The 5515-nt window shown below is 34.9% G+C and overlaps 1 protein-coding gene across 2 annotated transcripts in view; it reads right to left on the bottom strand.

Moving 5' to 3' along the window:
* Positions 1–5515, bottom strand: part of MESK2 (misexpression suppressor of KSR 2) — a 142650-nt gene that overhangs the window by 103834 nt on the left and 33301 nt on the right. The window lies entirely within an intron of this gene.

Below are 5515 nucleotides of genomic sequence, written 5' to 3'. Positions count from 1 at the left end.
CAAGTAAAGTCACGCACAGACAGTTTATTGATTTAGTTGACCTGATTGCTTCTGCAAAAAGAAAAAAAAAAGAAAAAAAATATATATTTGAATGCTTTTAAAGGCCGCTCATGAATGGCAGAGGCAAGGGACAGTGACATTGCCCTATCAAGCAGGACATTGCTCTAGTCTAGAGACTGACCATACATACATATGATCAGCGCCCCCCAAGCCCCTTCTCCACCCAAGCTAGGACCAAGGTAGGGGGGGGGCAGGCAATGGCTGTTGATGACTCAGCAGACAGAACTGAAGGCTCCCCCAAACCCGCTATCCTTAGCTCACAAGGATGGTGAGATTGTAGCGACCAAAGAAACTAACTCGAAGAACCCCAGCCTGGCGTTCACCAGTCAGGAATGTTACCACATCGTTGCTGAGATTTTGTACAGATGCACACACATCTTAAAGGAAGGAACACAAAGGCTACTGACGAAGTGTGGGTGAGACCCTAGTACAGAAATCTTCCAGTAAGCTATACTCACTCCAGCCTATCATCCTTCATTATTATCATTAGTAGCTAAAAGTTGCAAAAGAAGGATGTTGTAAGACCAAGGGGTTCAACATGGAAAATAGCCCAGTGAGGAAAAGAAATAAGGTGGCTTATTGGAGACGTTCATGATTGGCGTTCTGCCAGGCGGGGGATCAAGTCCCTCTCAAACTCATTAGTTCCTTTAGTCGCTGCAACCTCACCCTCCTTGTGAGCTAACGAAGTGGGGTTTTGGGGAAGCCTATAGGTCTACCTTCTGAATCATGAGCAGCCATTGCCTGGCCCTCTCCGGTCCTAACTTGAAGGGGGGGGGGGGGCGCTTGGGAGCTGATCAAATGGATATATACTAAGTCACTGTCCCTTGCCTTTTTTATTCATGAACGATCTTTAAACCTTAAACAGATAGAATAGTGTGACTAAGTGTAACCTTAAGCAAGAGAACTCTACACCAAGACTGTGGAAGACCATGGTACAGAGGCTATGGCACTACCCAAGACCAGAGAACAATGGTTTGATTTTGGAGTGTCCTTCATCTAGAAGTGCTTCTTACTATATAGCTAGAGTGTGTATGCTAACCTTTCGAATCACATCTAAAGTTTTAAAGGCGTCGTATAGAGTTAAAGAAATATTATTAATGTTGAGATCTAGATGTTAAGGAGACTAATTTTAGATAGATCTCTATTAAGGGATTCAGCAACCCCAGATATACATTCAAGAGATGGAACTGATGCAAAGAGAGTAGCATCATCTGCATATGCAACGAGCTTGTTTTCTAGGGCTAACCACAAGTCATGTGTATATACAGTAGTATGAAAAGTAATGGGCCAAGAACAGTACCTTGAGGAACACCAGATATCACATTATCATAGTACTCACTATAGTGCCCATCAACAACAACTCTTTGCGATCTATTGCTTAAAAATTCAAGAACGATGGCATGGAAAACCCCACATACTCCCATCTTTGGTTAAATACAAATATGCGCTTTTCTATGTTCAAATTTAATTTCTGATTATCAGTACACATACATCATGTGTGTGTATATATATATATATATATATATATATATATATATATATATATATATATATATATATATATACAAACATATATATATATATATATATATATATATACAAACATATATATATATATATATATATATATATATATATATATATATATATATATATATATATATATATATATATGCATGTATACACATACACGGGAGCACACACACACGCACACATATATATATAATATATATATATATATATATATATATATATATATATATATATATATATATATGTATATATATATAAACACACATAAGTATACGGACACACACATATATATACACACACACACACATATATATATATATATATATAATATATATATATATATATATATATATATATATATATATATATATATATAACATATATATACACGAATATATATAAAAATATGTATTTATGTACAAACATATATATATATATATATATATATATATATATATATATATATATATATATATATACATACATACAAATGTATATAAACGTATTAGATTTCGTCAGTCGTCTCTATCATGAGCTTTTAATTCAATACTTCTCAATTCCAATACTTCTAGAGCCTTGTGGAACCCAGCTGAACGTTTGATGAACTAATCTCTTTTGAGGGGCGCGAAGAGCATGCCCAAACCACCTCTATCTGCCCCTTAACATGATATCATCCACATATGGCACTCGATTAATTTCTCTTATAGTTTCATTTCTAATCCTGTCCTGTCATTTAACTCACCAATATTCTTCCGAGGCCTTTGTTCTCAAATCTAGAAAATCTGTTGGATATTGCTTCATTGTCATACCACGACTCATGTCTATACAGTAACACCCATTTCACTAAATTGATATACAGTATAGCCTGATTTTAATATGTAATTTCAGGCGATTTGATTTCCAAATTTTACTTAACCTAGCCATTGTCTGATTTGCTTTTTTTTTTACTCTTTTACTTAACTCCAATTCTAAAGATCCTGTATTAGAGAAAATAGTTCCTAAATATCTAAATGATTCTACCTCATTAATCATTTCTCCTTCCAATGATATTTCGTCATCCATTGCATATTCCGTTCTCATTATCTCTGTCTTTCTTCTACTTTATCTTGAGCCCAACCTCCTGTGATATTTCATGCATTATGGTAAGCAAACATTGCAAATCCTGTGGTGTTCTGGTAATAAGGACAGCGTCATCAGCACACTCTACGTCAGCTAATTTCCTATTACCAATCTAGTCCAATCCTTCTCCCCCGTCCCCAACTGTTCTACGCATTACAAAATATACTGAAACACAATGGATATTCTCGCGGTGGGTTCGTAAAGAATCTCAACGTGGGCCTCAGTTTTTATCTAATAGAAGATATTTGCTCCAACGGGGTTTTTACGATTATGAAATATTGGGGTCTGTCATCAGCCAGGGAGGTTAATATGAAAGGTTGATCGTCCTTTATTATTATTATTATTATTATTATTATTATTATTATTATTATTATTATTATTATTATTATTATTATTATTATTACTTGCTAAGCTACAACCCTAGTAGGAAAAGCAGAATTCTATAAGACCATGGGCCCAAACAGGGAAAATAGCCCAGTGAGGAAAGGAAACAAGGAAAAATAAAATATCTTAAGAACTGTACCAATACTAAAATAAATATCTCCTAGATATACTATAAAAAATGTAATAAAACAAGAGAAATTAGATAGATTAGTGTGCCCGAGTGTACCCTCAAGCAAGAGAACTCTAACCCAGGACAGTGGAAGACCATATATGGTATGAAGGACAACAAATGAATAACGCGCACAGCATTCCCCAATTTTAAAAGACTTAACTTTACGTTTCACTGTAGATAACCTTAATACTTGGCGGATCAATAAGTCCTGACATTCAAAAGTGGCTCTTGTGGCCACTCCTACATCCCATGGCAAACCAACTCGAAATAACCTGCCAGTGCCCTTGGAATAAATCAAGGACAAAGAAGGATTCCTTTTTTTGGAAATGAATAACGTCGAGGAATGCCGTCTTCTTAGTTAAGTCTATTAAATCTAAAAGCATACTAGGTCACAATCAAATACACATCTTTGTATACTCTTTCGATACATGACCATGGATAATGGACTCAGCTGGACTCAGCCAGCGCACCTGGCGGCCATGATCAATACTACAACGGAGAACCGGACCCGGAACCCCCATATGGGGACTCCCCCGGGAGTAGGGGGATGGCAGGGGGGTTTATATAGAAGCCTCCCCCCAAGAGGGGTCAGGAGGAGGAATTCAGGAGATGAGAGAGAGAGAGAGAGAGAGAGAGAGAGAGAGAGAGAGAGTACAGTTGCAGCCATGAGCAGAAAGTTGAACATCAACCGCCATGGGTAAAAAAGTTATTATTATTATTATTATTATTATTATTATTATTATTATTATTATTATTATTATTATTATTATTATTAAATACTAAGCTACAACCCTAATTGGAAAAAAGATTTATATATCTATATATAATTCCTCATCAATGATACTAAATCATAAAACAATGACAATCAAATGGTTGACTATGAAACGAACAATTCCATCCTGTTCGTAATACTAACTAAGCGGTTAATTCTATTAGTCCGGCCTTCTCCATCATGAGGCTCAATACTACACCGTACTCTAGAAGTTTTATTCCACCCGGGATCAAGTTGTGGAATGATCTTCCTAATCGGGTAGTTGAATCGTTAGAACTTCAAAAGTACAAACTCGCAGCAAATGTTTTTATGTTAACCAGGCTAATCAAATATCTGTTTTCATGTTGTTTTTAAAATATTTTATTTCAATTTTTCATTACTTCGTGTATCATTTATTTATTTCCTTATATCCTTTCCTCACTGGGCTATTTTTCCCTGTTGGAGCCCTTGGGCTTATAGCATCTTGCTTTTCCAACTAGGGGTGTAGCTTAGTCGTAGCTCCTGTAAAACCACTTTTCATTGATGATGATGATGATGATGATTATTGTCATTATTATTATTATTATTATCATTATTATTATTATTATTATTATTATTACGAGCTAAGTACAGTGACAGTACTGTGCGATACAAAATAAAACACGAGTAAGGACATTTGGACGTAAAATGAACTAATCCTTATTTCATCGTGCGTTTACAAAGTCAATTATGCTCTTAATGTGCTTGCATTTATAACGACGATGAATCACTCATGGATATATCTATAAATATGCCCTTAAAAACTCAAAATCTTGATTGAAAAGGAGATTCTACTCTCTCTCTCTCTCTCTCTCTCTCTCTCTCTCTCTCTCTCTCTCTCTCTCTCTCTCTCTCTCTCTCTCTCTCTCTCTCTCTCTCTTTAATATTCTTATACATGAATATTATGTGGATTTGCTGCCCCAATAATAATAATAATAATAATAATAATAATAATAATAATAATAATAACAATGATAATAATAATAATAATAATAATAATAATAATAATAATAATAATAATAATAATAAAAATAATGTCACCAAAACTCGAAAACTAATCGCAAATGCCCCCGAAATGCACTTTATATTACCTAAATCACAGACTTTCACGACATACATTAAATTTTGAAAGATTTTCTTTCGAGACATTAAAAATATATGATTATCGTGATAGAAAACCTATGATCCCAACCGTGCAATACCGACATGAACCCAGACAGAAACACAGACGAAAAAGACAGACTGCAGGAACTGACCAAGTAAAGTCACGCACAGACAGTTTATTGATTTAGTTGACCTGATTGCTTCTGCAAAAAGAAAAAAAAAAGAAAAAAATATATATTTGAATGCTTTTAAAGGCCGCTCATGAATGGCAGAGGCAAGGGACAGTGACATTGCCCTATCAAGCAGGACATTGCTCTAGTCTAGAGACTGACCATACATACATATGATCAGCG

Source organism: Palaemon carinicauda, chromosome 12 (assembly GCF_036898095.1).
Source record: "Palaemon carinicauda isolate YSFRI2023 chromosome 12, ASM3689809v2, whole genome shotgun sequence".
Classification (NCBI taxonomy): Eukaryota; Metazoa; Arthropoda; class Malacostraca; order Decapoda; family Palaemonidae; genus Palaemon; species Palaemon carinicauda.
Note: the sequence above shows the minus strand (reverse complement) of the source record. Positions and strands in the feature narration are given on the sequence as shown.